The following is a 25,029-nucleotide window of genomic DNA, read 5'->3' on the forward strand; positions in this document are numbered from 1 at the left end:
CAAGATGCAGAAATGACTTAGCTGATCAAAATCACCACTGCTCCTAACCCAGCCAGATGGGAGCCTGAGCAGACTGCTGGGCAGTGCAGCCTGGCCTCGACATGTCAATGTCAGCTAGCACACTGGCCATCTCCAAGTGGCTGCCGCAGCCTCCAGCCAGACAGGAGCTCCTGTTTGGGGCCTGTAGCATCCACCTGGGTATTGATATTAAAAATCTTGGCAAATGTGTCGTGCCCATAGTTGATAACCACTAGTGTGTGCACACATGCATAAACAGGTGTGCGCACATGCATGTACACACACTCACGCCGGAGAGAAAGAAAACACAGCGCATAGGCCAAAGGGCTCCAGGCCAGCCCATGACCTGCTGGCTCTCCAGCTTTCTACAGACAGAAATAGTAAAATTCAGGACATCCTGCCTGAAAGGGTCCGCTTTACCACTCAGAATGTTATTTTGTTTTTATACAAAGTTGTGTATATGATATGAAAATTACATTTAAGAGTAGAGTTAATAAGTCTACACCTAAGCAAAGTGAGATGAAGGCTCTGGAAAGTGACGAGAGGGTCTTGCTCCCTTGGCTCCTTCCAGGGGGCCCAGGCCTACCCACAGATGGCTCCGGGCTCTGCATGGCATGGAAGGACTGGCCCCACACCACAAATCCAAGACTGCCAGAAGGTGTCCATCCCATCTGCTTTCAGCCTTTTTTTTTTTTTTTTTAGCATCATTCACTTTGATGTACCAGCTCTGGTTAGCACTTGGAGCCTTCCTGAACCCCCACCTGGAGCCCTTACTTTGACTGACTCACACAGGGGTCATCTGGTCTGTAAATTGTCCTGCATAGACGAAGGGGACCGATTCACCCCCTGCTGCAGTGGAGCAGCCCCCGCCTCCCTCCTCTGAGCTGGTCCTGTGGCTGGGTCAGGCTGGCCAGGAGCAAAACCTCAGCTCGGACGGGCATTCCCTAGAAGGAAAAAGTACTACGATGGCAGAATGTAGGCAAATGCAGGAGAACACCAGCCTCATCTGAAACCTCTCGAGGGCTTGTCCTTATGGTGCCCCTGTCCTCCACCCTGTGTCTGTCCTCCACCCTGTGTCCGTCTTGGCTCCAGGGGGCCTGGGCGGGTTGCTGTCACGTGTCAACCCGGCAAGGCTAGAGCAGCAGTTACTGAATCCCCCACTACTCTGGGTGCTGCTATGAAGACTTTCTGTCAGTCAGTCTGCTTTAAGTAAAGGTTACCCTAAAAAAGGCAAGTGGGCGCCATCCAATCAGTTGAAGGCCTTACAAGATGAGAAACTGAGGTTTCCCTAAAAACAAGAGGTTCTGCCACAAGACAGGGCCTAACATCCACCCACCTGCCCTACAGACTTCAGGCGGCAACATCAACCCCCACTGGGGTTCCCAGCCTTGGCCCAGCCCCCACCATCACAGAAGCCAATTCCTTAAATAAACTTCTTACTACATAAATATATATATATATATATATGCATCAATATAACATCTTATTGGTTCTGTTTCCCTGGAGAACTCTGACTGATACGCGGCCCCATTAACATTCATTACTTAAACAGAAATCCAGGAAGAAGGCCACAAAGTCACTCCTTAAAAAAACAGATCAGGGGCAGTGCAATGGTGGCTCAGTGGCAGAATTCTCACCTGTAATGCCGGAGACCCGGGTTCAATTCCCGGAGCCTGCTCTGCCACCTGTGCCCAGGGCTTCCTAGAGGCCCCTTCATTCTCTGGCCTGGACATGTGACCATGACCTCAAACTCTTGGAGCCTTTCACAGGTGTTGTGCCCAGGATTGCCCCCTCCCCCTCCCCAGCCATAGCAGGTCCTCGATGCTGCATTCCATTACCACAAGCACAGCTAAGTGAAGTTTCCAGGCAGGCAAAGGGAGGAGAGGCAGAGGTGGAGCACAGACATTCATAAAGTGGCTAAGTGCCCTGCCCTGGTGAGTGGGAAGGAGCCCTGGGTGGCCCAGCCCACCTGCCCCCTGTTTCATCCATCTCTCTCCAGTCAACCAGCCATGCAGAGTTCACTGGACATGGAGGCTGCCAGTAGCCTGGGTCCCTGCATCTGTCAGTGGAGGCTCCAGGAGCCAGGAGAAGCACAAGGCAGACCCCCTCACCCCTACTTCCCCTCTCCTCCCAACCCACAAGCTCACTAGAGAAGCGGGACTGGGTTTCCAAGTCCAGCGCACCCCTCCCACCCTGCCCACACCCACCCACAACAGCTCTCAGCCACACTGATCCGGGTCCTGCCACATTATCATCCAACTGAGGGACCCCCCTCAGCTCTTGAGTCCCCATCCTCACCGCCTTCTCTTCAGGGTCCCCGGGAGAAGGTGCAGTGCAGAATGACATACCAGCAGGCAGAGTGGGGGATAAGGGCTCTTGAACACTTGGGGGTCTGCTAACACACAACTCTGAACAATATGGGGGGCTAGGGCAGGCTGGCAGCTGCTGGGACGCAGCTTTTCCCTGCCTCTCATGCCTGTCAGTGGTTCTCACAGCAGGGTCACATGGACCTCAGGTTGCTGCGGTGACAATGCCATCAACAAGCCACCTGGGTGGTGCCCACCCTCCAAATTCATGAGCCTGCCCAGCCTTTAGCCCCTAATTCACCCCGAGAAGCCAAGCCCACCGGCTGCAGGTCTTACATGGGAAACCCCGAGCAAACCTCAGTGTTCCCTGAAGAGCAAAGGGCTCCCCTCTCAGGGGGAGGCCCACCATGGACACAGCGTGCTGGGCACTGTGGCCACCTGCCACTGGCCATGAGAAATGAAGTACCCTAAGCTGGGAAACAACTGCCCTTCATTCAGGGGGAAAATAACAATAACAACCTCAAACCTTGAAAACTAATCCTTTCCATGCCCCTCCACTGCCGCGTCTGCCCTGAGACCCTGCAGGTCAAATCCACACTTCCTGTAACCCCAACTCCAGCCCAGGCCCGAGAGCTGACTTCAACTTGGTGGGAGCCATGGCCCCAGGCCCAACGCCTGATTTTTTAGAATGTAGAGGACAAGAGACCTCCATGGCCAGGGTCTGGGAAGTCACGCCTTCAAGTTGAAGGACAGCGCGTGGAAAGCTGCAGTCGGGACTTGGGACTTGGCACTTGGCCACGTTTTCAAAGGGAAATAAACTAGGATCGCTTCCCTGAGGCTGTCTCGGTTGAAGCCCATTAATTGTCCATCCCCGTTCTCTATCTTTGGCTTTTTGCTGTGACAGAGCCCAGCGCGGACAGACCCGAGACAGGCTGGGAGAGGGCGGCTTCCCCCGGGACTGTCCACCGGGAGCCATCAGCGCCGGGAGGAGATGGACAGGGCCAGGCAGGGATGCACGTGCAGAGCGCACTGATCCACGGGGTGGGTAACGGCCACAGCCAGGTTTGGAAAGAAAAAATTAAGCGGGCCACGTGCTACAAGCCCCACAGACCCACGTCGTGCTGCCTCCCGCCCCCCGTAGCGCCCACGGCTGGTCTGGACAGAGAACCCCACGGCTCGCAGGCGCCCTGGCCACACGCCACTGGAGGAAAGCGGGGTGGGGGCGCCCCGGTCTACTCTACAGACAGGCTACAAAGCTGGCTTGCTGGCTCTCGTGGAAAACGGGGACGGGATTGAGGCATGGGCCGAGGCCTCCCCCCTGGGCCAGGACCCCAGTAAATGAGCCCAGGCTGGGGCCACCGCCTACCCTCCCGGGCCGCGCTTCAGACAACAGAGGCTGAGCCCGGAAACCCACGCGGCCACCCAGAGCGGCACCCGCCGGTGTCCAAACAGTGCCAGCCGAGGTGCACCCGCCTCCAGCTGATGGTGGGACCCCGGCCAGATCACGGAGCGCAGAAGGGACCCGCACGAGGGGACCAGGCCCAATACGAACCACCCACGCCTTGCACGCGGCTGTGGGGCCTCGGCTCCCCCCCCGGGAAGGCGGGGGCGGGGGTCCACAGAGGTGCTTCCCAAGCGTCCATCCAGGCACACCTGCGCGCGGAGGGCACCCCAACACACACCCAGTTCAACGGGGGCACCATCAGCGGGAAGCTGGAGCCTCCTGGGCTCAGGGGCTAGCCCACAGCACACGATGCAGCCTTGAAAAGAAAGCGGAGTGGGGGAGGCGGAATGCTCGGTGCTCTCACAGCCGGTGAGAAGGGTCTCCACGCACCGTGGTGAGGACAGGAACATGCCAAGTCTTTTCTGGAAGCCTAAAGCTTCACCCCAATCCAATCTACCCTGAGGCATGGCAAAGATTTTCATAAGAAACTATCTGAGATGCTAAAAAAACAAAGAAGCTAGTGGGATAACTTCCCGCCCATAGGTACTGCACGTCCTACCTAGGTGGCACCTCCTGATACAGGCTCACCTGGGGGAAACCGTGGGTCCCTTCCTGACCACAGCAGTAAGTGCAAATTGCAACAATGCGAGTCACATAAAGTGTTGGTTCCCCAGTGCATGTAAAAGTAATGTTTACACTATTCTGTTGTCCAGTAAGCGCGCAATAGCATAATGTCTAAAAACCACTAATACCTTAACTAAAATACAACAGGAAGTGCACACATGCCCTTGGAAAACTCAGAAACTTTTGCTCGACGCGGTGTTGCCACTAACCCACAATTTGTATAAAATGCACGACTTGCAAAGTGCAATTAAGTGAAGCATGCCTGTACTTATTTTTCCATATAGTATGTATTTACTAAAAAGTTTTACAGAATACTTAACAGCATAGGAAAATACTTAAGTTAAATGGGAAAAACAAACACAAAACATATATACACGTGTGTGTGTATAAGATGATTCAGGTTATTCCCTATTGGCTTTAAAAATACTCTTTAAACAGTGAATTTCATTTATAGTACATATATATGCATATGAGACAGAAAAAAATATATACAACCAAAGTGTTAAAAGAAGTTTTTTCTCCATGCTAAGATTAAGGTGATTTTTTTAAATGTATTTCAGATCATTTATGAATTATTTTCTTCATATTTTCCTCTCAAAAGAAGAGGTGCTTTTTTTCCACAAACAGCAGACTTTTTTGCAATCAGAAAAATGCACACTGAGAAAACGGCTGGAGCACAAGCTGGGAACGTGGAAGCTGAGGTGCTGCCTGGGTCTCTGGCCACAGCAACAAGGCAAAGCAGCTTCACTTAGGATGTAAGGCCCATAAAGTTTCAGTGGCCGAGAGACTTCAAATAGAGTCGAGAGGTCATTCTGGAGGTTATTCTTGTGCATTATACAGATATTCCTTTTTAGTTTTTAGTGTTTTAGAATAGTTAGAAGGAAATACCTGACACTGTTGAGCTGTAATCCAGCAGCCTTGATGCTTAAGGATGATATATAACTATACAGTTTTTACAGTGTGACTGTGCGAATGTGAAAACCTTGTGGCTGATGCCCCTTTATCCAGTGTATGGGCAGGTAAGTAAAAATAAGGACAAAAAAATTAATTGGGGTGGATAAGGGACATGGGATGTTTGGGGTGTTATTTTGTACTTTTATTTTTTATTCTTATTTTTATTTTTATTTTTTGAAGTAATGAAAACGTGGATCCTGGTGATGAATGCACAACTATATGACGATCCTGTGAAAACACTGATTGTACACTTTGGATGATTATAGGTTATGTAAATATATCTCAATAAAATTGCATTAAAAAAAGATTCAAGCTTCTAAGTAACAGTAAGATCCCTGCGCTACCAGGGTCTGAAGAAAGCGAGGTCCCTCTCTGTCTGTATACAAGTTCCACCTAGAAAAGGGTGGCTTCCTCGGGGGGCCAAAGCAGAGGTCTGAATGCTAAGGGACCCATCAGCCAGGGCCAAGCAGGGGACCCTCGGCTCCAGTGGGGAGCTCTGACCCCATTCGTCCCCAGGGGACATGCCAGGCTAATGCATCACAGATTTTTCAGCAGGCTCCAGCCACAGTTTTGGCCAGGGTCCACTGCAGAAAAATGAGCAGGAAGAAGCATAAAGCAATGGCTTATGAGACAAATGGCTGAGTCCAGATTCACTTCTAGATGAAGGACCACTTTAGATACCAATGAACTTACATGGAGAATAATGACCAGCAAAGTGACGCTGGCGAAACTGGCACAGCCAGGTACCAGAACCTACCCCTCTGGCCCTTGCTAGCCCCATACAGGGACCTCACCCCGGCCTGCATTTGCTGCTTTGCCTTCACCCTGTGAAGCATGGCTGTGTAACTGGCTTTGATGGTCAGCTCCATGAGGGCAGGGACAGATCCGATTTACCCTGGAGAGGGCAGAGACCAACCCAATGGTGAGGCTGAGTGACCCCAGAAAAACGCCCTCACCTCTTGGCTTCCCTGTCCTTCCTGCTGAGCTGAGGATGGACCAGGGTCAGGTGTGATCCCCTTGGCTCAGTGCCGGGTGATGGGAAGCACTCCAGCACTAGCTATAGTCACCTAACAAATGGTTTACTAACAGGAAGCAATGAATCCAAGGACCCAGAGTCCTAGAAAGAAAAAAGGAAATTAGGTTTGTTTTATTTCAAAATAAATTAAGACCCCAAACCTCAGGTTTAGGGGAGATTAAATGTAAAATGAAGTACGTCGCTGCCATTGAGTGGAACAGCCGCCATACTAGCAGCATAGAAATGAGTCTTAAGTTCTCCGATTGTATCTTTAAAAATCCATTTACAAGGCCAGCCATGTCACAGGGTCTAGTATGTAAAGAAAACCTGCAAACACAAGCTTAAATGAGGCACCCACAGGTTTTCTTCAAGGGAGATGCATGCGTTGCAAATGTATTTCCTTTGGGGGAACAAATCTCATTAAAGAATGAATCAGGGAGCTAGATGAGACCTTAGAAGGTTTCTCCCAAGGCCTGAGGCCACCCAGCCCATCAGGGACAAGCCAAAACCTGTCTTGACTCAGCCCTTTCTATGCCCCACCTCCAACACGCTGTTAGAAACACTGCACAATGGTGAAAACCCCAAAGAGCTCAGGCCCTACCAGGACAGCCAGCCTCCCATCCACGGCCACCAAAGCGGGTCCAGACCACCAGCTGTGATGGTCCCCGAGAGACACTGCACCCACTTAGCAGAGGAATCCAGGACCCCGTGGCAGGGGCCCATGCTGCCCAGGACGAGTGCATAGTCCTAACCAGGACACTGCACCGTGCCAAAAAAACCCCATTCCAACCAGCAGCCATGTGAACCCATCCCAAGGGCCAAGAGAATTCCCGAGTCCAGTCATCTCCCAGGCCCCAAAGCAGCCAACAGCATCACCCACCCCCACAGCAGGACCTGCCTAACCGTCTTAACCCAGGAAGAGAACATCACAGCCCCTAAAGAGCAAAGAAACATTATCTGTTGATTCAGATTCACGTGCATCAAGTAAATAATGCTGGGAACCCTGAACTAAGATACATACATGTGTGATTACTCCGTTGCATTTCATTCGTTTTCCAAGTATAGACAATGCTTTAGCAAGATGTGCATGAGGGTAATTATTCCTAAGTGCTGTCCTCATTCATATATGATGAATGTGCAAATATACACATGTACAGGCATTCAAAATGCAGTGCAAATGTATTTTCTGAAAGAATGACAGCTTTAAATTTTCACTGTGAAATTAGATTCTCGGGACTCATAATTTTACAGTTCTCACTAAAGCATGCCCAAACCACCTACATGCTTAGGGCTTCCTCCTAAAGAAAAACTGCTGACCCTGCCTTTACTTCTTCCATGCATCAAGCCTGCACCCAAAAGAGAATCCAATAATCTTTTATCCCAAGCTGTGTTTTTTCACTTCTCAGTTGACACACATTGTATAAAACCCCACGGCATAGATGAACAAAACCCACAAGGTAAAACGGGTTATTTTGCTAGTTTCAAAACAAAACAAAACACAAAACCAAACCACCATTGTCCAAAGCTACTCAAAGCATCACCCTGTGGATGTGCCCAGAAATGGGGGAAGCTGGGGGATGGAAGGAGATGCCCAGTTCCTCTTGGCATTAAGCAAGGAAGAGTCTTGCAACTCTGGTCTGGGTATGGGTTTCCTCTTACCCAAGAGTTCTGGGGTCTATACCTTTGGGACAGAATATCCCTCAACAGTAAAAAGGAACAAGCTATTGATACAGACTGCAACTTGAATGAATCCCAAAGGGAATTATGTTGAACAGGAAAATCTAATCCCTAAACATTACATACTGTATGATTTCATTTATATAACAATCTTGTAGTGACAAAATTCTAGAGATGGAGAACAGATTAGTAGTTGCCAGGGGTTAGGGTCTGGTGGGGGGGGGGTGGACAGGAGAGGTAGGTGTGGCTGCAAAAGGGGAAACAGGAGGGAGCCTCATGCTGATGGAACTGTTTCTGTAGCTTGATAGTGATGGGGCATCCACAAACCTACACATGTGATTAAACTGCAGAGAGCTAAATGCACAGACACATATACACGCATGCACACTTTCTACAAGAAAAACTGGGGAAATCTGAATAATATCTGTGGATTGTATCAATGTCAATTTGTTGGTTGTGATATTTGTTTTGCAAGATACTACCAGTGAGGGAGACTAGGACTTCTCTGCATTACTCTCCTTGCAATTGCCTATGAATTGACATTTATCTTTAAAAAGAAAAGTTAAAAAAAAAAAAGTAAATTTCAGTAATGGATGGTGATGTTAACGCAGCATTGTGAATGAAATTATATGCTATAATCCACATAACACATTCATGTGACTGTGGCTAAAAGGGCAAATTTTAGGTATACATGTTACTAAAATAAAAATCTAAAAAAATAAAACGTAGGACTAAACAAAAAAGTGGAACCTGTTGTAAACGATAGACTGTAGCATTTAATAGTATAATTAGAAAAATGTTCTTTCAAAAAATGTAACAAATGTGCAACAGTAATGCAGGGTGTTAATAATAAGAAGGCGGTATATGGGAACTTGGTACTGTATGCATGATTTTTCTTTAAATCTACATCTTCTCTAATAAAACAAATCAACCAACCCAAGTAAGTTTGTCCTATTGTGTTGGTTCCCTTGGCACAGTGCTGCCCTGAGAAGCAAGGACGACCCCTTTCTTTAACTGACAGCTGTCTACACTGAGGTGCTTGGAGGCAGTGGACCAGCCTCCAGGCTCTGTTTGCACACTTCACTTCACTGGGCTCCCCCGGCCCACGCAGGCTGCCAAGGAGCTCGCTCACAACTTCTGAGCCCTGACCTTCTCTGCTGGAGCTGGCAAAGGTGCCTGCTACGTAAGTTCTTTCTTGGGAAACAGCTCAGTCAACTTTCGCTCTCTCCCTAAGCTGCTGCAGGACACCAGGCCAAGTCGGGTCACCTGGGACTAAGGGTGCCTTCCCTGGCCTGGACCCAGCAGAGCTGCCCAGGGCGAGGATGAGGGGAAAGAGAAATCCAGCTCCGGGGGCTGTGGTCTGTGCCCAGCCAGGGGGCAAGGCCAGGACTGGCAGGCCCAGCCTGGCTAGACTGAAACAGCAGGATGGAACAGGCCAAGACAGTCCTCGGCAGACACAGGGGACTGCAAGAGGCTGGGGCTGGCCACCTTCCAAGATCCAGCTCACCCAAAGAATGTTCTGGAGTCATAGGATTCTCACAGATCACCAGGGTGGAGCGAGCTGTCTAGTGTGGCGCAGGCTGGCACTTACGCCCCTGCTTCTCCAGCAGCCTGGGGACCTTGCCCGGTGCCCCCAACACTTGGCACTGGCCTTAGGGACAAAACTTAATCACCCGGTATCCACTGAAAGCATCTGCATCTACCCTCGGGGCTCCCCCCGTTGTCTTCCTTTTAAGGAGAGCAGGCACACTCCCTGCTAACTCCCTGCTGATTCAAAGAATCCAAAAGAAGAAAATTACAGGAGATTCTTTGCCGTTTCCTCTTCTATCATCTTCAGGGTTATGTTTTATTTTCCAATTCATTCAACAGGAGCTTATCTCCCAGCAACAATAACGGAATATCTCTCCTTCCCCAAAAAGTGCTGGTAGGTACAAGCATCCTGATGAAAACTAATTCAGTGAGAAAGTTTTTAAGCCCTTAAATTGCCATTTTACTCAAAAAGCCGAACTGCTTTCAAATCACCAATATTACCTGGCTTCAAAGCTGCTAAAGAATTAACCAGCGACTCTTCCACAGAATAAAAATTACATTCCACCTAAATTAAATGTATAATTTGATTAAATATATTTATGTCTTTGTGATGACATTTAAAATAGAAGTAATCATTTTCTTTTTTAAAAGAAAAAGGCTTTCAAATATAATTTGAAGCTGTCAAACCAATCTTCTGCTACAGAGTCTTTTAAATGTCACATACCTTAGAAAGGGGATGGCAGTTTTCCTTTTAGATATGCAACGCCAAAGAGTGAGTTCTGGATCAAGTATGTATTGAAATGCACCACTGGCATTTATCCCGATCAAGACCAGTCCTCGAACCCCTCCCTCAAAGGGCAGGTCCACGCACAGGACAAGGCGTGGGCGCGCCCGGAGCCCAGCACCCAACCTGCTCTTCCCACAGCTTCCGCGTGACTTGAGATGCCTTCCCTGGCTGCGAACCAAGGGGCTCAGACCCCAACCCACTCTCCACACATCTTAAGGGGGCAAAGGGTATCTTACAATTCTCCCAGTTCCCCGCCCCCCCCACGGCTGGCTGAACTCCGTGGAACTCGATTTTGGCTTCGCATCAACAGACCGATTGTAAGACTGCGTTAGTCAGATTCAAAGAAAACCTCTGAACTCATTCTCATAAGTCACTGACCTACATATGCAATTGCTTATTCTCTGCCTCAGCAGCAAACACCGTGCTATATTTAAACACCAAGCACAGACATCCCTTTCTTCCACGGTGCCAGGAGGGGCACGTAGCTTACACCCCAGCCCTCCTCTTCTCAATTTAAAATATGCAACCCTGCCAACATCAGGTGTTTGGGGAACTCAACAGGCCAACGTGGTTCATTTCTGTTATTTTAAGGAGGTTCTAAGTGTCAGCTTTGTAGAGAGAAACAGGAGAAGCAGCTCTGCTGGGATGGAAGCAAAGTGAAGTCTCGTTCACCACCGCCTCCCGTGCACCTGCTAACGCTAAGTGCTCAGAAGAAGCTAGACCAAATGACTCAGTCAGTCCAACAGAAGTAACAAGCATGTCATAAACACTGTACCCTGGCAGCAGGGACTGATACCTGAACGATGATCCTGGGGCTGCTAACCGCCTATCTCTAAGTATTGGCCCCAAACCCGATGAAATGTAAGCAAGTCGGCCTCCAGCCCCCACCCAACCCCCATTCATCACCCTAATATTATCTGAAGAGGTATTACAACAGGGAAGACAAGAGCCCGAGTAGAAAACAAATCACAACCTAGATCAACACAGAAGCAGCTAACCTTCTATGTGGAAAAGGGGAGCTACGCTTGGGGTAGGGACCAGGAAAAACCGGTGGGGGGGGTGCTATGCACAACTCCAGGGGGTACTACTGTGTTAGGAAACACTGCAGCGGGCATCCTGGGACAGGGATGGGGCACTTCAGAGTCCACATCACACCACAGTTCGGAAACACTATTTCTGATCTTGCCCAACCGTGTAAAGGCAGTAGGCTAAGCCCTTCCTGGGTATGGGAGAGGACACCACCTTGAAGATACCATGATTCCCTTACACGAGTGCTACTTCCATTTTTATATAATGAGTCAAACTTAATGACCAAAGCCAATTTTCAAGAGAAAGTCACCAGGGTGTAGAAAGGTCCTGGTTTGTGCTCTTGGCTCAGCCCGGCCTACCCCCATGCCTGGCTCTCCCCATGTCTCATCTCTGAAGCTCACTGTTCTCCCAGCACTACCCCTGCCCATTCGTCCCTGAACGGAAAGGAAAACGTGAACAGGCTGCTGTCAATGCATATGGGCAGCCCAGCTGATAGAAATGATCGGGGAGAACAGACCTGCAACGACTGTCCCAGCCCTCAAGTTTTTAAAGTCCTATCCTAAGTGGCACCTCCACCAGGGCTCCTCGCAGAACGGCCTCCACTAAGTTGCCCTATGTTGTGCTGCTCTTTTCTGGGTCCCAGGCACCAGCAGCTACAGAACTCCACCCAACCCTTCTCCCGGACCCTGGCTGGGGATGCGCCCTGACAGCAGCCACCAGGATCCCCTTTCCCTCTCCTGAGACAGGCATTTGTTTAAAACACTTTGTCACACTAATGCAAACTAGAAACACACGTGCTACGGAGATGGAGGTCGTGGGTTCCCAATATCCACTTTTTTGTTGATCGTTAACATAGCCAGGTGAAAATGAACCAGGAACATACTGTGTTGAGCCACCAAAGTTCCTGGCCTTCACTCTCAACTTACTTCTGTAAATCATGACTGGAGAGCACATTATGGGGGGAGGGAATGGAATCAGGGAAAGCCAAGAGAGGTAGGCTCTCTCTCTCAGCTACTTTTCTCAGTGGGTGAACCCTGCAGCCCATCCCCAGCAGAGCCAACTGTGCAGCCCCTGCACCCATTCTGCTCCCTGGGTGGAGGGGGCTGCACCCCACTGAACCCCCTCAGGCAGAAAGCCAACATTCTATGAATGATTTAAAAAACTGTTCCAACTTTATATACGATTGGTGGGAGTATAAAATGCTATATCCGCTTTATAAAACTAAACACACACCTATCCATGACCCAGCAGTTCCATTTCTAGGAATTTGCCCAAGAGAAGTGAAAACATATGTCCACAAAATGACATGGACAAGAATGTTCACAGCAGCTTATTCAGACTAGCCCAAAGCTGGAGCCAGCCCAAGTGTCCGCCAGGAGGTGAGCAACGGCACTAGGTGAGCACACTGTGGTGTGGACTCACGAGGGAACATCACTCATGACTAAAAAGGAATACACTGCTGATACAAGCAATGTGCTGGTTTGAAACTGCTGCGTACCCAAGAAAAGCCATGTTCTTTAATCCTGATTCAATATTGTTGGGTGGGAGCTTTGGATTGGGTGATTTCCATGGAGATGTGATTCCACCCGTTCAAGGTGGGGTCACTTACTGGGGTCCTTTAAGAGGACACAGAGAGAGAATGTGGAGATGCAGAAAGGAAGTGCTCCTGGGGAAGCTGTTTGAAACCAGAAGCCAAAGGACCAGCAGACACCAGCCTTCCCAGATCAGCCGTTCTTGATTCAAGGTATCTTTATTGGATGCCTTAGTGTGGACACTTTGAAGGCCTTAGGACTGTAAACTTGTAACTTAATAAATTCCCTTCATACAAGCTGATCTTTTTCTCGTATACGACATTAACAAACTAAAACAAGCAAAAACACGAAAGTCACAAAAACCTGATGCTGCATGAAAGAAGCCTTACATGAAAAGGTACATACAATATATCACATATACACATATGTGTATATTATATAATACTATATGAAATTCTAGAACAGGCAAAATTCACCTATGGTAGGAGAAAAAAAAATAAGAACCTGGTTGCTGGAGAGGATGAGGCACGGGAGTGGGGCTGACAGGAAGGGCCCTGGGGAACTGCCTGGCTTTCTAATCTTGATAGGGAATAGGGTCACACAGGCATGTACATGTGTCAAAGCTCATCGAGAGTCGGCAGAAGAGCTATGCCTTTCACTGGACCCTAGGCTCCTTCCAGCCACTTCCCACTTCCTTCCCTCAACATCTGCCACATTTTACCTCAGAAAAAGAAAAATTAAAAGAGCCACAAAGTGAGCCTCACACAGCACCATCAGCAAAAGAACTAAGTCCAAGTCGGACTGCTGGCTGGAGAGAGGGAGGGGTACAGTGTTGGCTCTCGAGTTGGGGATGTTCACTGTTCAGTCCTTCCCACTTTTCTCCACGTTCTAGATTCCTTCACAGTAAGATATGGAAAACAACACCCAAACCATATACTTAGAGTCTTCAAAACCTCAGTTGGAGAACTTTGTACTCAAATCCATTCCAGAGCGTGGGTGCCGCGGAGGGTGGGTCTGCAGGAGCATCTGCAAGAAGGACCCAGCGCTGACATCCTCACAGAAGTCCCGGCCCCGTGCCCCGCGGCACTGATGGAATGACAAGCCAAGCCAAAGCCTGTGAGGACGACGGGACAAGCCGCACTCACTCCCCAGGGACAGATTTCGCGGATCCAGGGAGGCAGGTCTTGGGCTGCTTCTGCCATGTGGGCTGAACAGACAAAAGGACCCTGGCTCAGGCAAGGAGCCACTGCGGGAATAAGACCCCCGCACAATGACATCTGCAAAACGCCATGCTCCAGGGTGCTTCGGAGGAGGAAGAAAAATCACTCAAGTGCAGCCTCCCCAACAGGCTCTGGATACTCCCCCACCTCCCTCTGCCCCACCCCAAGCCTCTTCTGGGACACTGCGATGTTTTGGCCAAGCACAAGCAGCTCCGGGAGAACAGCACGGTTGGCATGGGCCCACTTGGCAACACACTGCTAAATGCCACACATTAACATGACTGCTGCCACACGCTGGATCCTATAAAAGTCAGGCTTCTCAATCCGAAGCTACGCTCCCAGAGCAGGTTGCACACAGGCCACATTTCCAGGCCTCTTACTACCCTAATGGCTTTCAAAAGGTAAAAAATACATGCAACTATGTAGTTAAATGGTAGGCCAGTGCTGCCTCCAGCCCATTTTCATCGTGGAGGCTTCCTCCAGCCAGCAGGGGCTCCAATGAGGAAAAGTGAGATTCTTGTGCTATGAGACCAGAGAGGGGGAACCGCCACCCCCAGCAGAATCCTTACTCTCTCTGATCTGCACAGTGCCTGAGATTCACAGCCTCTCACCTTCCAAGGTGGCTGGAGGGCACCTGGGAGAGGAACTGGCTTGTCTTTCAGACTGGAGGTAATTCCTGGGTACCATCCCTTTCACCTGCTCTATCTTAAATATACTTCCCTCTACAAACCAGAGGCTGAAATTTTCTTGGGAAAGTGGGGAGGGGGCCAGTAGGGGCTGGAAGAGCCATCATGATGCAGGTCAGACCTCTGGGGAGGAGACGGGGAAGGGAAGACGGCTGGGTAAGGGGAGTCTTAGACTGCTGTGCAGTTCAAGGGTGAAGGGAGATCCTGGAGTCCACTCAGCCATCAGGAGTCTTTTTCTACCTGGCATCTCCAGAAATGGCCTAGTACCTCTGCCACACCCAGACACTGGTAGGGAACAGTCTGGTCTCTCAGTGAATGGGTGCCAGGCACTGGTGGGGAGTTGTCTGATCTGTCCATGAACAGGGTGCCAGGTTCTAGTGCTAGGCTGGGACCACAGCAGTTGGGTCATGAGTCAACCACATTCTCAAAAGCTGAAGATCAGAGAGGTGCAATTTCATGGCCAACATACCTACACTAGTTCATACCTAAACTCTATGATCCAAGACTTCCTTTGAACATCTCTAAAGTCTGACAACTGGACTTCCAGGGCCACCTGGTCAAACCGAAGACTTTTGGGTGAATGACATTCAGCAGGTGTGAGGCACTAAGGGAACTTCTAGTCCAGACCCAGCAGGGAGAAGGGTGAGGCCACCAAATTAGGGGGGAGGGAGGCACAGAATCTACTGGATTTAGTGAATAAATGGACATAAATGGACCAAGAAGCGAAAGCCATAAAGTTGAGATGGTATCCCTGTAACTGAAGCACATTGTGAGGGGAAGTGTTTTAGTTTGCTAAAGCTGTTAGAATGCAATATACCAGAAACAGGTTGACTTTTATAAAGGGAATTTAGTAAGTTGCAAGTTTATAGTTCTAAGTCTGTAAAATGTCCAAACTAAGGCATCCAGGTAAAGATACCTTGACTTAAGAAAGGGCCAATGAAGTTTGGGATTTCCCTGTCAGCTGGAGGGCACATGGCAGCACCTAGCTTTCTCTCCCAGCTTCCCGGTTCAAAATGGCTTCCCGGGGGTAGCCATTTCTTCCTTCTGCATCTCCAAAGGTCTCTGAAGCTTTTATCCAAAATGGTTCCCTCTTAAAGGACTCCAGAGAATGACCCCACCTAGAATGGGTGGAGATGCATCTCCATGGAAACCACCTAATCAAAAGGCCCCACCCACAACTGGGTGGGTCATATCTCCATATAAACAACTTAATAAAAAAGATCCCACCCATGTGAGAATGATAGAGGGAGGAGGGCTGGGGGCACAAAAGAAATCAGAAAGAAAGACAGACATAAAGACTGAGATGGTATAATCTAGGAATGCCTAGAGTGTATAATGATAGTGACTAAATGTACAAATTTTAAAAATGTTTTTGCATGAGGAAGAACAAAGGAATGTCATTACTGCAGGGTGCTGAAAATAGATGGTAATTAATATTTTAAAATTTCAACTTATGTGTGAGACTAAAGCAAAAAACGTTTATTTGGTTCAAAATTTATATTTTGACTAGTGCATTTCTTAATATAACTTATGTAGATAGCTTAATTGAACATCATAAGTACATGGAACCTTGAGTAGGACATGAGATTTTGTTGGTTTGTCCAGAGTGATGCCCCGATAAATCCCAGAGTGATCTGATCAGTGAATAAAGTATTTGCAAAGTCCCCAGAATGGGGGAAAATTCAATCTCACCAAGTTGAATTCTTGATATTCTCACAAGCAGTGTGGACAACCAAAGCTATAGGCTGAGCCCCCAGTTTTGGGGTTTGTTCATATGAAACAACCCCACAAAGGATAGGTCAAGTCTACTTAAAATTTAGGCCTAAGAGTCACCCCCAAGAGAGCCTCTTTTGTTGCTCAGATGTGGCCTCTCTCTCTCCAGCCAACATGACGAGCAGTCTCACCACCCTCCCCCTCTCTGCGTGGGACATGACTCCCAGGGGTGTGGACCTTCCTGGCAATGTGGGACAGAGATCCTGGAATGAGCTGAGACTCAGCATCAAGGGACTGAGAAAAACCCTAGAATGAGCTGAGAATTAACATCAAGGGATTGAGAGAACCTTCTCGACCAAAAGGGGGAAGAGTGAAATAAGACAAAGTGTCAATGGCTTAGAGATTCCAAACAGAGTCGAGAGGTTATCCTGGAGGTTATTCTTACACATTAAGTAGATATCACCTTGTTGTTCAAGATGTAGTGGAGAGGCTGCCTTCAGGGAACTGCCTGAAAATGTAGAGCTGGGTTCCAGTAGCCATGTTTCTTGATGATGACTGTATAATGATATAGCTTTCACAATGTGACCGTGTGATTGTAAAAACCTTGTGCTTGATGCTCCTTTTATCTACCTTGTGAATAGATGAGTAGAACATATGGAATAAAAATAAATAATAGGGAGAACAAATGTTAAAATAAATTTATATTGAAATGCTAGTGATCAATGAAAGGGAAGGGTAAGGGGTATGGTACATATAATTTTTTTATTTATGTTTTTTTCTGTTCTTGTTTTATTTCCTTTTCTGTTTTCTTTTTATTTTTTTCTGAATTGACGCAAATGTTCTCAGAAATGATCATGATGATGAATATGCAACTATGTGATGATATTGTGAATTACTGATTATATATGTAGAACGGAATGATATGTTAAAAAAATTAAAAATAAAAAAAAGGATATTGTAAAATATTTATCCTCTACTTCAGAAGTAAAATATGTCTTGATTCTGAGTATTTAGCTACAAAGCTGTAAGCTTTAGGGCTATTTTGCCTTGATTCCTGATCACCAGAAACCTCACTGGAAACAACTAATGCTATATGAGAAGAATTCAAAGAGGATACAGTTGTCACTGGCAAAGTTTGGTATTTATTGTGTGCTTGAAAATAAAATATATGCTTTTTTTATTGTGAAAAATAACATATATACAAAAAAGTAATAAATTTCAAAGTATACCATAATAAAAAAAAAAAGATCCCACCCAAGATTGTTGAATCAGGATTAAAGAACATGGCTTTTCTGGGTACACAACAGTTCCAAACCGTCAGAGAGGGAGAGCAGGCAGAGGCTGGGCGCTGCTTTAGTTAACTTTCATGTCCACGGTATTAGCCAACGCAGCCTGTTTTAACAAACAGCCGCCCAAATGCAGTTGAGCTCAACACAATGTAGGCATATGACCAGCTCAGGAAAAGACCAGGCCAGCATTCCCAAGGGGCAACAGCTCTTCTCCAGGGGGGGCAGGGTCTTCCCAGGCCCCGGCTGGGTTCTACCTCCAACTGGAGTCAAGGAAGGAAAACTGGGTAAGACACACTTGTTTCTTAACTACCTCTGCCCAGAAGTGGCACATTCCACCAGTGTTACATTGGCAAGAGCTATTAGGAGGTTGGGTGGGGGCCATGTAACCACTTTCCGCAGTAACTTTCTGCACATGGAAGGGAAGCATAGATTTTCAGTGACCATCTGGTGTCTTGACCAAACCATCTCCCATCTGTGTCTCAGATAGATGTATTTTAGAAGCCCACAACGCCCTCTGGGTCTCTCTGCCAGCAAAGAGAACCCCAGGCTCTCTGACCATTGACCAGATCTGCAGAGATGCCAACAACCCCAAAACACATCTACCAAATTATCTTATGGCCACACAGACATGGCATAAAGAACTAGTCTAGTCACAGCTGTACTCTCACTGACCAAACAAAAAGTTAAGCTAACTGTTATGTGGTTGGGAAATGCCAAACTCAGAAACCTTAAAGTTGCTAAATGTTTCAAGTTCATCAAATCTAAGATACCTTCAAATCTCAGACGTAGCATTATTTTATAAACCACTAAGAAAGAAAAAAAAAACTATCAATTAAACTATGGCATGCCATCAATTTAATGACATAATTCCACCATTATAAAAACATCAAAAACCAATGAAATACAATGCTCTCCTTGAAGCTTTCCAACAAGCCTGTAAGAAAACAGATAAGGATCTGGAGCTCCTGGATAAGGACCTGGTATTCCCAAAGGTTGGGTGACTTGTGTGGGGGGGTCACACAGCAGGTGAGGGGCAGAGCTGGGGGGGTAGGGGGAGGTTCCAACCTGCCTCTGATACAGCATCTCATGCTAGTCAAGCTCCCAGCTGCCTCCTGGCATACCTCAAAATTCCCAGAGACCTCCAGAGACTGATTCATGGCAAATCAAGTACCTTGGATATAATGCACTTATAAACATATTTGAATAATTTTAAAAAATTCCATTAAAATACGGATTTTCATCTGCATAACACTTTACCAACAAATTCCACGACATTCAAGTGAGAACAGATGATGTGCTGAAATATCAAAAACAAGAATCCGATTTGGTAAACAGTTAAGTGCTATTTTCACATCATCCTAATGAATTTAGTTTCAATAAACACAAATCAGCAAACACTTTAAAGTTTTTAATGATGTGGCACAAAACGATGCTTAAAATGACAGCCCGAGAAAACCAACCCTTCTCACCAAGTGACAGAAAACAGGAGGAGAGAAGAATCAAATGAGATGACTCAGTTCAAAGGGTTTGCTGATGGCTCATCTAAGCAGCATCCTGGGACTTGCTTTCCATGGAAAGCTCCTTGACAGGGGACCCCTGGATCTTGGCTCAAGCTACCAGGCACAACCTGATACCAGGTGTCTAAGGCATGGAAATACACACACACAGCAAGTGGGTCAGCACCCACAAACGCCCACCTCTGTATTCTCCTCAACTGTGAGGGCAGGATGCTGGCAAGGATCCACACGTGGCAGGATGCAGGCCAAGGTGGGCCCAGGCTCACTGCCCACCTCCAGTCTTCGCAGCAATCCTGTCATCACTCTGAAAGCTGTACCAAGTTAAAACCTCAGCAACAAGTTTAACAAAGTGGGAGAAAAGCCGAGTATGCAGCGAGCAGGCCCCAGTGAGCAACAGCAACCTTGGGGCGGGATACTCTGTGGCCAGAGGGATGGACGCGAGGCCACCTCCTCAGAGGAAGGTTCCGGAAGGTACTCAGTCCATCTGAGCCCCTGGTTTTCCCATTGGAAATGAAGCCTTGTCGTTTGGAGGCAGTGATTAGGACATACTGACTATAAACTATAAAAAGTAAATTTCTGAAATGATGTTTTTGCCTTGGAGATAATAAATCATGATGTACAAATTCAGTTAGAGTTGTTTTTAGAAAGAACCCCAATGCCTAACAACTTGTTTACATCTACCCATCTCTCCTGTGGATTCTGAGTTCCTTGGGCACAAGGAAGTGCCTCATTCCTGTTGTTTCCCTACCTGAGGGGCCTATCAGTGTAAGAATCAACAGGATTAATTCAATTATAAGTCCTAATTCCGAATTAATTCTAATTTTCAGCCTTGTTTCCCTCACTGAAGGAACTTTCTTGCATGGCCTTTCCAAAAGGAAAGGCACATAAAGGTATATAAAGGTACAGAAAGGCATGTAAGACTTCACAGGTATGATGTTAAGTAAGAAAAGTTATAACTCAAAGACAAACAACCTAATTAAGAATTCACAAAGGATTGAATAAACATTTCTCCAAAGAAATACAAATGACCAATAAGCACATGAAAATATGCTTAATATCATTAGCCATTAGGGAAATGTGAATTAAAAAGGAACCCACAATGAGACAGCCACTAGAATGGCTATTATTAGAAAAAAAAATACAAGCACTGTTGAGGATGTGAAGAAACTGGAACCCTCATGCACTGCTAGTGGGAATGTATAATGGTGCAGCCCCCATGGAAAGCAGTTGAAAGACCTTAGAGTTAACAACGTAACACAGAATTACCACATGACCCGGCAATTCCACTCCTAAGTATGTACCCAAAAGAACTGAAAACAGGGGATTCAGATGGGAACTTGCCCACCAACGTTCATGGGAGTCAAAAGGTAGAAGTAACTCAAGGGTCCATCACCAGATGAATGGATAAAATGTGGTCTACCACACGATGGGTTATTCAGCCAGAAAAAGGAATGAAGTTCTACTACATGCAACCACGTAGTTAAACCTTGAAAAGATGATGCTAAGTGAAATGAGTCACTAACAAAGGGCAAGATTATTTGAGTCCACTTATATGAACCAACAATAAGCAAATTCATACAGATTACCAGGGGATGGGGGTGGGGTGGGGGGCAGGAAGAGGAGAAATGGGGAGTTAATGCTTAATGGGTAGAGTTTCTGCTTGGAGTGATGGCAAAGCTTCGTAATGGAAGGTGATCATGATAGCAGAACATTGTAATGTAATTAATGCCACTGAATTGTACATTTAAAAGTAGTTGAAATGGCAAATTTTGTTATATTTGCTGTTACAATAAAAATTTTTTTAAAAAAAGTTTGTTTAATCCCTTACAGATCAGATTTTTAAAGCACATGATCAGAGAGGGAATAAATTCAAACACTCACCAGCCCTGACCTGGAACAGAGGCTATTTCCCACGGTTGAGTGGCAGCTCCACTGACCAGACACCTGACTTCCCAGCCCAAGCTTTCATCAGGTAATCCATTACCTGTTTCCACTCCAATCACCACTCCATCAAGCAGTTCTATTCTAACTCCCAGGTGGGTAGACCAAGGCTCAGGGTCCCTTAGGACAGCGGGAACAATGGTAAATGCTGAGATTCAAACCTGGTACAACTGCCCCATGGCTGGAGCTGACCCGAGCACCTGGGGGAAGCCCACCTGGGACCTGCTCAGCCAAGGTCAACGCGGCCAACAAGCAGCATCGCAGGGACCCTCTCAAGTTTTAAAGGGTGGGAGGATTTTCCAGGTGGGCAGAGGGGGCAGGCACAGACAGGTTCTAGTTCTGAGCCGATCCAGGCACACCCAGGGGACTAGAAAACGGGCTCAGCCCCACATCCTAGTGGACACATCATCTGCTGCAGAATCACCTAAGAAGCAGAAAAGCCCCGCTAGGCAGGGATGGGGCTGCCGGTGAGAGGAAGGAAGGCACGCAGGCAACCTAGGTGGAAAACAACTCATCGCCCCTGCAAGTCCCTCCTCTCCTGCCAAGTCCACTGAGGAACGAAGGCTGAGCACCCAGTGCCCCCACCCAGTGCCCCCACCCACCGCCCCCAGCGCTACCTTGCGAGGTGCTGAAGGAAGGGACTCTCCCCAGCCAGGACCAACATCAGCAGGGCTTCCTCCATTCCAACCGGGACTCAAGCTTCTCACCAGCTGAGGAGCTAAACTCCCGAGTTCATGCCAGCAAATCCTCTCGCCACCCGCCCAGGGTCTTACGTTACGTCTAGAACCTTGAGCCCACCCCACTCATCATTAAGAGGCCGAGCCTTCCCGTGGTCCGGGCACCTTGGCCACTTTTCCTGACAGCTGTCATCATCATGTCTTCACCTCCTACCCAGGGAACACGAGCCCAGACACCCTCTTCTCCCGGCTTTTCTCCCTCAGCGCCTTCCACGCAAGTCTAACTATGAGTCAGCAAGACTGCTCCAGGGAACTGCTCCAGGGTTCATCTCTCCCGCCTAGCAGCCCTGGCCCCCATTCCTCCCTCCCATCCCAGGGAGAGTCCCCTCACACCGCCCCCCCCCAAGACCCTCAGGCGCTCCCTAGCACCTCTAGACACTGCTGAAGGCTAAATCCCTTCCCTGCGCCTCTCTCCCCTACTCCCTCCACTCAGCTGTTTCTAGGGCTCCTACTCCCCCACCCAGGCCCCAAGGGTCCCCGGGGCCCAGCTAAGGCCTCCAGCATCGTGTCCAGGCAGAGCTGCTTGCTCCTTCCAGCCACACGCTGACCCCAGCAGGGTGAGTCCAGCCCTCCCAAGCCCCTTCTCGGCGGTGTGGAGGCACCAGCTTTCCTTCTTCTCTGGGCAGGAGCCCTTGGGTGGCTCAGCCCCTGGCAGCTTCCCCTGCTCCGCTCCACCCCCAATCCCACCTCCTCCCTAACGGGCCCCAGGTCCATCCCGAAAGGCCCATTTCACTTTTGCTCCAGGAGCTTCCCAGGAAATGACATACTCTCCAGGAGGAAACTCACTGTTGATGGCAAATCAGGTGACCCAGCCTCACTCCTCGGGATACTCGCCCGCCTGCAGCTCTGGGTGACCAGGAGCCACTGCCCCGCGGCCCCACAGCAGAGGGGCCCTGCCCCAGTCAAGTGAACTCCTGGGGTGCCGGGCCTCCCGGGGGCGCTCCGTGCTGCGCCTGCCTCTATCCCAGGGCGGGGCAGGGGAGCCAGGACAGGGCGGCTATCAAGGCTGCTGCCTCGGGGCCCACGGGCAGAAAGGGGCAAGTGGTCTCAGCTGCGCCTGCTGGGCAGTGATCCTCTACCTGGCCGCACACTCAGATCACCTGGACCCCACTCCAGTCCTCTGGCTCAGAACCTGGGGGCGGTGCTGAGTTAGTTAGAGTGTTCCTCCAGGTGCACGGACTGATTCCTGGGTCTGGGAGAAGCGCTAGGCTGGAGGACCCAGGCAGGGGCGGGCAGGGCAGGAAGGAGGCTCCCTGGGTGAGAAGACAGGCTTGGGGGAGACCCGGGCTGGCTCCTCAGCCTCCCAGCCCTTAGGGGCCTTTTGCGGACATCACTATGCATGGACAGCACCTCACTGTTCTGTGCCAGGACCACCAAGCCCCTGCATGCTGCCCACTGCCTGGGTCACCTGCTCAAGTGCACGCCCACAGGCCCCCGGCTAGAGGGCTGGGCAGGCGCATGCTGTCACCCCAGTGCCCATAGCTGGCCACGCAGCAGTGCCATCACCACCCACCTCGTCAGTCCTGAGCTCAAGAAGGCCTCACTTCTTTCGTGTGCCCAGCAGGGGCCAAGCATGTGGAGGAAATGGGCAAGCGGGGCCCATTCCTCTAGGACTTATGCCCTCAGCATCTTCCAGATCTTTCTACTCCTGACACAAGCCCCTGCGGAGAATGCGGCTCACATCAGCCTGGTGCACACCTGTTTCACACCAGGGGCTGCGATATGAACGTGAGTGCGGTGTTCTGTTACAACATCCGACACACTGACCACTGCTAGTCCAGGAACAGCTACGGACAGAGAGAAAAGGACGTTCTCCCAAAATGTCTACAGGACATTTCCTCAGCGGCGCTGCCGGTGGCCTTCAAACAGCCAGCAGGGAGCTCAGAGGGTCCTGGGCAGGCCAAGGGAGGGGCTGCGAAAGGAAAAGCAGCCCACCCACCACCCATCGTGCCCCTGCCCAAGTCTTTTGAGCGCTGAGATCAGTGCCTGGAAACAAGGTGTTTATTTGTTAGATGTTCCCCTATTCCTGCTTATTTTTTACCTAAAAATCTGAATTTCTCTCCCATCTCGGGAAAGTCACAATTCACTAGGATATCAAAAGCACAATCCATTTCAGGGAAGAGGTTTAAAATGAAAAAGGAATGAGAGAAATCATGATAATATGGGATGGCCCAGGAGATGTTAATGTAATCAGCATGGTTTTTAATTTTATTTATTTATTTTTTTGACCCAGGAACGATAATGGGTCACAGAGACCATGTCCCTTCTGGGCACACAGCTGAGTCTGAACCCGGGGCTGAGTCTGCAACACCCCTCAGCCTTGCCCCAAAGTGAGTCCCCACTGTCCCCTCACCCTGTCTCCCCAGCAGGCTACAACCGGTTCTCCAAGGATTGTGTACCAAGGGTTGGATTTTATCTTTTAAGTGCACAATATGCTTGAGCCAAAACAAAACAAAAATCCTTTCCAAGATGCTTTCCAAATTCCTGAAGCACACTAGGATGGAAAATGGAGACCTGTTTCCTCTTGTTTTTAATCTTATGTTGGCTGTGTTTATCATAAAATAGAATCACTTATTTATTTGCTTACCCTACTCTGAAAGACAATAAATTGGAAAAGCTTCATAAATCTCACAGGGAATTCCTTTCAACAAGGACTGTCAGCAAAACTCTGTAAATAACCTTCTGCCAGCCTCTAACAATCACCTCCACCACACGTTCTTTTTCCTTCCTGCTTTTGTACTAATCTTCCAGCAAACAAATCAAATCAAGCACCGAGACCTTTTTATTCTTGGGGAGGTAAGGCTCAGGAAATATCCGGAGTCCGCCAGGGCTGGAACAGACGTGGCCTCAGATCCGATGACCCAACAAGGGTTACCTCTGCCCTCCTGAAACCAGCTGCACGGCTCTCTCTGATTTAAAAAACTCGAGGTCGGGGTTCAGCTGGAAAAATAGAGCTGGGGAAGCTGTTACCAACGGCAACATCAGTTCTATCTGTGAGCATGCCATCGGG

The 25,029-nt window shown here is 48.6% G+C and overlaps 1 protein-coding gene across 7 annotated transcripts in view; it reads right to left on the bottom strand.

The window, feature by feature from the left end:
• CTBP2 (C-terminal binding protein 2) overlaps nt 1-25,029 on the bottom strand; it is a 154,756-nt gene that overhangs the window by 106,118 nt on the left and 23,609 nt on the right. The window contains exon 1 of one of the 7 annotated variants that reach the window (XM_077126367.1): nt 1,656-2,131. The exons of the other annotated variants lie outside the window; for them this stretch is intronic. The gene's annotated coding sequence lies outside the window, so the exon portion shown is untranslated. Of the gene's footprint in view, nt 1-1,655; nt 2,132-25,029 lie in introns of those variants that run through there. 7 annotated transcript variants of the gene reach the window in all.

The sequence above is a fragment of the Tamandua tetradactyla genome, chromosome 13, assembly GCF_023851605.1.
Source record: "Tamandua tetradactyla isolate mTamTet1 chromosome 13, mTamTet1.pri, whole genome shotgun sequence".
In the NCBI taxonomy this organism is placed as follows: domain Eukaryota; kingdom Metazoa; phylum Chordata; class Mammalia; order Pilosa; family Myrmecophagidae; genus Tamandua; species Tamandua tetradactyla.